Consider the following 9,531-nt stretch of genomic DNA (forward strand, 5'->3'; position numbering starts at 1 on the left):
ATAAATCTCTCGTCAATATAACAGCTATATGTAACACTGTATTTATAGAAAATTGTCATTCGTATAAGGGAAGATGTTCACAATCTCATGTCTCTATAAATAAACATTGTGTCATATTGATTTATCTTCACTTTAGTAAATACCCTTTTGTAACTTGTAGGGTTAAAGGTCTAAGTATTTGATCACGTTTCAAATATTCAATTTCATTGAAATTGCCTCTTTCCAATTTGGCCGATAATATACTCTGTCGACATTCATAATGAAACATGGTATAGCATCAGTATATCCCTTAATGATTTTTGGTAGCTACCAAATGTAAATTATCATCGATGATTAACAATCATAGATGATTAACAATCATCGATGATTAACAATCATAGATCCCACACATTCTTATATGCATGCATTAGCTATAATAAGCTTATTGATATTGGGTACCCATGCCACTTCTGGGCCATACATTGTCGCTTCTAGGACAATCATCTCTTATTGATGAATCACGTAGAGAATGTGGATCATTTTACTTATAATCTCATGTAGAGCATTATAGGGCCTGTATAATCTCCCATTTTCGAGAGCTTAAAACTTTAGACCTAGGTGGATACATTTCACACAAATTCACGCCGTTATTCAAATGACAGTAGTCTTTCCTCTCCCTAACGGCGGGAAGACTATCTTATTATGATCATGCGCAAAAGATGCACTCAAATATCTATCACTTTCTTTGGAGTGAAGATCTTCATTGGTTGGTGGCGAACCCAAACCAACTTTTAGGTCAAAAACATTTAATTCATGAGCAGTAACCATATTAATGTATTATTGTATCACCAATACATCATTCCCTAATGTCGTACTTACAACCTTTGTGTGTGTAGCCATTTTATGACATTCTCTTCAGGAGAACCATGTCATTTGGATACATGTATACCACAAATCAAATGGGGTCTAGATTGTTTGTGATAGTATGGTTGGTGTTAGGGACTTTAACCGACGCATATGCCTTTGAATTTAGCATATGATTTTGTCACTATCTTTTATCAAATCACTAGCTTAGATATTCTTCAAAATCAAAATGAGACAGTGGATAAATATCTCACACCAATTCTTGTCATTCTTCAGGAACAATCTTTCTCCCCCTCATGGCAGGAGGATAGTCTCATTAAAGTGACAACTCGCAAATATGCGGTAAATAAACAATTTGCTTATGAGTAAGGTTAGTAGTCATCAAAACTTGTAAGTGATTCCATGCAACATGCATGGTAGACAAAGATGACGTAACCGGTCAAGCCAAAATAGTGTATTTGTTTCAATGAACTTCTGGTTCATAACACTGTATGCCTCAATTTATTGTAGAAATTTGACACAGTATATATGAGATATATGGCAAAAAGTTTTCTCCAACAATATAGTAGGCACTTAATGCAACAATATTTCAAATTTGGTAACATGATAATAGCTCATTTGGAGCCATAAATCAAGATCTACAACTCATGATATGAGTGTTACCTTAGCTTGAGTAAACATCAATTGTGAAATATTGACAATTGGAATGGACCAAATTCATTTTGAACTGCTTGCCAGAATGATATACTCAAAATTTCGAGTTAAAAGCTACAATCCATAAGAACAAGTAACTTTATCACGTGGAGAACCTCAAGTTCTGTGTCACATATAAATGTGTAGTCATAAAGAGGAGGGACTTCAGGCCCTCATATAATTGGAGATCCAAGAAACTTGAGGTTTCAATTTTTTCAATTTATAACAACTTCTTAAGGAACATCAGGTTCCTACATAATCAGATTAAGAAATATTTAGTTTCAATAGAGACTCAAGAGGTTACAATAAATATGTGGAATAACAATAGTGCTTTCAAGTTGCTTATTATAAGCAAAAGACATCAGGCATGTGAAATGAATCTCAATGTTCTTATTAGTCAGTGCAATTTAATTTGACCAGTGCCATTTCGAAAGTGGCTTGATAATCATCCACCATATAGTGTACCATAGGCGACACACACCCAATTTACAATTTCCTCACATATGTGGATGTTAGGACAGTATTTACATTGACTCCTGATTTTTCTCTTGCCATGATCCACTTCTGGTGGCATTTCATGGTATAGCCATGTCAATCGGCTTTCTTATCAATGAGATCCATGAGAGGGAGAGGTTATACATTATCTCTAGTAATATTGGAGGCACAAGATGCAAAGAGACAATAATATGTGCTCTTTTGGAGTTATCAATCAGATATGTAAGATCTGAGGTGTTGTTATATTAGCCTCATAAGCATAAGTCTTAATAATGTTTTCTAAACACCATGGATAAAATTGTATTGCCTGAAAGTCACTCAAAACATAAGTTTGCAGATGACACAAATCAAATTTGTAAGAATTGAATGGTGGATCTCATAGGATATACACGAAGCTTCTGGTCCGTGTTATACAGTTAAAACATGACGTTCAATTATTGTATTGTTGTTTGATGTAGATTAACATCAAATGCATTTTGAACTTCTGGTTAAAAAAATGTACACTCGAAATTTGGAGGTTCGAGATATCAGACAGCTGGTCTGTATAAAAAAATTACTTTAATGAAAATAAGAAAATTAATATAATACGAGCAAATAAATAAAATTATTCGATAAAATGAATTGGGAACTTCTGGTTCCATAAATGAAGGAAATACACAGAACTTCTGGTCTGGTTAACTTCACAATATATGATAATCTTGTATCTCATCTCACAAAAGACAATAGGAGAACCAAGTCCTCTGATCTAAATGCTAGTCAGAAGCTTCTGGCTTCGATTGATTGTCCAACTTTGAACTGCAGGTTCTAAAGGTGGTTTGAATTCCAAATTCAAAAATAGTCATAAGGAGGAAGGAACCCCAACATCAAAAGATAATTGGAGGAACTTCAGGCCCTCTTATAATTGGGGATTAAGAAACATTTGAGTTCATATACTTGATTATATAGCTCTGGGGATCTTCTGGCCCTGGTAATTGCATAAGTTTTGAAGAGCTTCATGTCACAATTTTCCAATTTACATTTCATGACCCTTGAGGAACTTCAGGCCCCCATATGACTAGGAATCACAACATGTGGATTCGATCATTGTTTAACTCTGACGAACTTCTGGCCCTCGTTAATTGTATCGGCTCCAAGAAAATTCATGTCGCAATATTGAGTATATAACCCTTGAGGAACTCCAGGCCCTCATATAATCGGATCAAGAAACTTCTAGTCTCGATCGATTTGGTCCACAACTAGATAGATGTGAGTTTATTATATCAACTTCTCAAACAAATGAATCGAAATCCAAATAATAGATCAATAAAAATATACCTGGATTTCAAAAAATTACACGTGGTAATTAATTGAGATACCCAATTTATGCTTGCGATAAACATATATTTGCTACTGTGCATATCTCAATTTTTCTTCACCTGTATATGCAAAAGATATGTATATATACGAGGCCGATAATGAGCAATCAGTAATGGGTGTAATTAAACAACCCAAAATAGAAGATAATGTTTAATCATAATATAAGAAGCAACAGAATCTTTAACAAACCGATAGGATAAAGAAGCAACAAAATAGATTAAGAAGCAACAAAATAGTCAAAGTAAATAAATGGAGACCACCCGTTCCGTCACAAGTCCCAAACCAAGACCACCATGAATATTTAACAAACCGATCAAGCCCAATTAATTTTGGTAAATTTGAAAAATGCGCATCGATATGAAAACAGATTCAATAAGGATCTTTCCCATGGTTTGAAAACCATCATTTTTGGTTATCAATTTTTTTTGACACAGAACTACTTTTGTGACATAGTGGTTGATCTAGATCCCATTATCTGCGCGTTTGAATCTGTATGTCAAGATGATGATCTTAGAGTTGAAAAGAAAATTTGTGGAGATTCCTTGGTCAGGTGTGTAAGATTTGGTACTTGATCTTTTGCAAATGCTTTATGAATCAACCTATTTCTTCTATCTTTTTGTCTCCAAATGTTATTATTCCTTCGCACTGTCAATTTTCAATTGTCTCCCGTCGAGTTTTATGCTTATTTTTCTTGTGTTCAACACCATGTTTTTTAGTGTTCAACACAATCTTGACCAAAAAACAAAAACAAAAAGACCATGTGTTTTAAATTCTTGCATCAAAATTAAAACTATGTGAATCTTCTTGATCCCTCATCTCTTCTTTTCAATACTATCCTAAAGTCGGGCTTCTTTTTTGGGATCACAGCTTGATCAAAATTTAAACTTTTTTTTTTTGAAGGAATGACGACAAACTATATTAAGTGAAACTGAGGAGTACTTGGAGCGATGCACAAAACATCGAAAGAAAGCAATAAAACATAACGAGATGCACAGACGCATCTATAATAAAGAAAAAATAATAAAGCATAACTAGATGCACAATCACATCGAGAAGGAAAGGTAACCAGGTAACCATGTGACTTGATGCCGACTGGCATCGCTGCACTGCATATGTCACTAGAGCAGTGTAAATGTAATAGTAACCGTAACCAGGATCATAACCATAGCTTGGGAGATACACCTCAAGAGAGTAAGGTGAGGCTCCCGAGAGGACGAAGGCGACCAAGGGTGTCAAAAACTCGGACGTTAGCAATCGAACTCTCAAGAACAAGAACCATGAAACCGAGGCACCAATCCAAAATTGAACTAGAGCCCGGATTAAGCAGCACCAATCCCCTGGGTCCCAAACACGAGCCCAAGAGTGCGTAGGCCTAGAGAAAACCCACACACTTGTAGAGCCCCACAAAGAAGCCCAGACCCAGGCCCAATTAAACCTACTGTGGGCACCCAAGCTTCCCAAACCCAGGATCCCAGTCTTTCGCCGGCGCCACCCGACCCGCGCTGCTGAATCGCCGGAGGAAGCAAGACGTCCACCATTAGAAGAATGAGCGGCCCTCCGGAATGAAACAGCACACCATGCCGATGCCAATCGCCGAAGTCCACGAGCCCAGACAAACCCAGTAAGCCGGATCAGATCCAGCCTCCCGCCAACGACGAAGGCCTTCAGACGCCGTCCTCCTCCGTCTCCGGCACCAACAGGGCAACTCTTTTTGCCCCGAAAAAGAGAATAGGCAGGTTCCAGGGTCCCAAAGGCGAATCGCCTCACACAACCCCATATCTGAGAAAAGCCTCCTCCGGCGATCGATTTTCAAGCCCATACCAGACTCCCCTCGAACACCGCCGCAAATCGAAAAGCAATTCAACATGGAACGAATGCCCCAACCCATAGGTTGAACCGAGAGGAAGAACGCCCCTGAGGAGGGCGACATACATGCTTCACGAGGAGTAGGAATCTCATCGGAGGCATTAAGATTCAACGAGCCAAACCCTAGACCTAGAGTTTGCCGCCGCCAGGCGAGAGAGAGGAGAACTCTCGTCATTTTCACTTTAGATAAATGATGAAATATCAAAATTTAAACTTGATAGTGTATAAGCTATAAAGGTAAGAAGTCTTTTGCTTGCTACGATGCAAGTGGTATGTATCATGTCAAGAACAAAATTGGGAGATTAATTAACTTCCACATCGCACAATGAATATTAACTTCCACATCGCACAGTGAATGAAGATATTAAACTCATAGATCAAAGTTAAGGTCAAAAGCAACAAGGCTGCACCAAAAACTTTAAGATCATCATGGAGTCTAAAAAATAGAGCAAACGTGCTGATAACGTGTTATAAAGTAGGAAGAAGATGAAGAGAGAATAGTAGAGAGGAAGTAGAAGTGTTCTCATTCAGTCTCATTAGCCTCCTTTATATAGAGGTAAGGTTTACATCAAAATACATAACTAATGAGTATTTACGTGGACATCCATATAGATAATAATATTTACAACAATAATGTCTTATTGTGCAAATAAAAAAGAATTCCTGATACTCAATATACAACACAACTTTAGATACCTATTACTTGGTGGTCAAAGTCTACAAAAGATTAATTAGTTTACAAAATATTAATTAGCTACTTGGAAGAGCAATTCTCCATAGTCCATACTCCACAGTCCATACAAGTAGCTAAACTTGAGAGACATTGACTTGAGCTAAGCGAGTGTGAACTTCTCAACTGTAACACTCTCAATCTGCTACTAGACAAGGATCACTCGAATTCTCAATAAGCTTATCGGCCTTCAAGATGTAGAGTCTGATTCGATATGAGATTCATCTCTGCACCTATATATGAGTGCTTACCTCAAGATTAATTCTTCTTAGCAACCAGTCATAGGATGATCTCAAACAATTGGTAGCTACTCAGAAGTTTGTTTTCACAAGTACGTAAACCAAATATTTGTGAATTTCGAAAAATCTTAAATATGATATGAGACCTGCTCACGTAAGGGATAATTTTTTAAAAACGGTAAGGGACAACTGAATCTATCAGCTAAAAATAAATACATAATTTTAATTTTTTTTTTGAGAATATTAATTTGTTATAATTTCTCCCTTAATATAAATTTATAAATTTAATATATGTGACCGAGATCCAGTTGTTCCTTACAGATGGTTAGATGAGAAAACTACTAATATAATTATCAAGAAAATATATTTCATTAGTAAATCCATAGGATTTGGAATCTTGGATTCCCAGGTAGGCTATTACATTCATAGCGCATGTTTATATATTACCCCCTTTATCATCTCCCCTACAGTTTTCACTTCAACTGTGATAATTGTCTGCTGTAAAAGCTAATAAGTGATTGATATTGATTTCTTTTGAAGTATATATATCAACTCTTCACATGCCATAAACATAGAGCTCACAGATGGACGATGTCCCCATCATAATATATCGAACTTCGTCTTATCATTGAGCCGTTCCTGGACATCGGATTACGTAGTCAAGTTTCATACATTTTGTAGTTTGGCATATTCTAGACCAGGACTAGATGAAAATTAGACAGTCCTATCACTCGAGGGGTACGATTATCAGGGATCTAATAACTTACTATCATGGACAATTTTATGCGGTAGACCTTTCTGGCCGTGTTTCAGTTGTATTTGATAGTGAAGATTGTAATCGAGCACAAATGAGGGTTTTGGCTCCAGAGATTAATGGAAAGAAACTTCTTGGTCCGAGGCACATTAAAGTTTTAAACAACTATACTGGGTGGAATACGCACGAACTCTATTGCTTGTATTTTGTTTATTCTCCAATAAGTTTGAAGTCACTACTAGTTGCAGGTTATTCGAGGTCCCAATTAGTAAAGGTAATTAATTCATGGGTTAGAGCGATCTTCTTGAGTCAAAGTGGTTCTTCCTTCTCTACTGAGGTCACTGAGTATTGGGTAGAAACACAACAATGATCGATGGAGAAGCTACATTAGACCATCTCCAATGGATGTGTTAAAATCCATATGGCAGCCCAACAGCTATAAATGACATATGAAAATACTCTCCAACCCATATGCCAGTGCCACCGTGGATGACATATTGAAACTAAACTGTCAAATTTGACAGTGCTATACTCACCTGTCTTTTCTTTTTTTATTGTTTCTCTATCCTTCTTTCTCTTTCTTTCGCGTCTCTCTCTTCTGTTCTTCCTACCCAGATCGACAAAACTCTCTCTTCTTCTCCCTCTTTCCTTCTGGTCTCTCTCTTCCTAATTCCCACATCTCACAAAACATCAAAATCTCAGATTGATCAAAACAGGTAAAGAGAAAGGAACAACCTCTACAACATCAAAATCCCAGATCTTCTTTTGAAATTATTTTTCACTCCTCTCTGATTCTTTCTCATCCCTCTCTTTCATCATATCCAGTACCCAGAATGAAGCAAAACTTATAGTCTTAACCTGAGTTTCACAGATAAAACAAGAAAGCAAGAAATGTCTCACACCAATTCCTCTCCCTATAATTCTTCGTTTTTGGCTTCTGGGTTTTCTGTAATAGTCTCTCTGTGATCGATCTGATGAAGAAGATGAAAGGGGTTGTTGCTCTATCTTAGAATTCAAGGGCTAGATTTCATAGATTTGGATGTTTATGTGATTGTATTGAGCTTATGCAGCTGGATTTGAGCAGAAGAATGAGTCATGGGCTTTGGATAGAGATGATGAAGGATGAGAAAGATAGAGATCAGGAGCAGAAAAAGGAGGATGCGAAGAAGAGAAATAGAAGGAGATGGAGATGGTGCATTTTGACATTTTGTGATTAATAAAATATTCATAAAGTTAATAAAAAATACATTTATTTTAACTGATGGGTTGGAGTGTAAATATAGTAAAATTGTCAAATGCCACATCATCTGTCAAATTCAAATTTGACCCAAAATTTTTAACATATCTGCTGGAGATGCTCTTAATAATGTCAAGGTCCTTTAGATCTCAGGACGTCAATTCTCTAATTTAGGTCCTTAGGCCATCTCCAGCAGGGTCTATTGGGGTTAGGACTATAATTTAGTCCCCACCATCTCCACTCTCCAGTAAGGCAGGGCGGAATTTTAGCCTTTCAAGGTAGAATGTATGTATATATAGGTAGAGTGAAAAAAAATGACCGTTAGTAATACATATAAAAATAAAAAAATAAAAAATTGAACACGGTTACTAGCCGCAATTATGTTTAATTGAGTTACTTGATTATTTACCGTTGGATTGCAACGGTTATATCATATGGGCCGTTGGATTTCTTTTCAAATGCATGCAGCATTGCATGGCGTCAGCAACCATGATAATTAAAGCTTAATTGCTGTTGGTTTTCTGTGGGTCCCACAAGAGTCAAAGAGCCACCTCTAGAGCTATTTTCAGTCCTCCCCACTCTCCTTTGGATCTGGACCATTATAGTTCTTTGAACCTTTTATTGTTGGAGTCCATAATTTTAAAAAAAGGACTAGAGATCTCATTTTAGCCCTGTTAGAGATGGCCTAACACTGTTGCTGTCACAATTTTCGGGTTGTTATAACTGATACCCAAAATATGAAGGGAAAAAAAAAAAACCATCCAATTGGATTAACCCTAGTTACAAGGAAAAAGAAAAACCCATTATATGTAGTTTCATGCTATTACAATATTGCATGCTATTGATAGTGTAGGATGGAAGAATTTAGGCCATGCATATTTGGGACCAGAGATAACTAGCTAGCTATTTATCCCGATGTTCAGGTCAGTAATATATATCAATGAAGTTCCTAGTTTATTTGCTTTTCTCATCTATTTTGCCCAACCATATTGTACCAGATTAAAGGCAGTAAAAATTCAAAATTAGTTTCAGTATGCATGGACAATAATGGAGACTCCATCCTCTCGCCACATATTTCATGCACTTTGTATCTTCTTCCTCCCCAAAGCCACCTGCCCCAAACCACAGAAATGAGGTGTAAACCCTTCAAACCTTCACACCATGCAAAACATCGAAATGGTCGAAGATGCCTTACACACGTGCAACCCCTTCCCCTACGTGTCCCTCCCTCACCTCCTTCCCTACCCTATAAATCCCAAACCCTTTCCACTCTCTTCCTCACCAAAGTAGCTAGCTAGCTAGTATTCGACTCTCAAAA

This window comes from Rosa rugosa, chromosome 3 (assembly GCF_958449725.1).
Source record: "Rosa rugosa chromosome 3, drRosRugo1.1, whole genome shotgun sequence".
NCBI classification, from domain to species: domain Eukaryota; kingdom Viridiplantae; phylum Streptophyta; class Magnoliopsida; order Rosales; family Rosaceae; genus Rosa; species Rosa rugosa.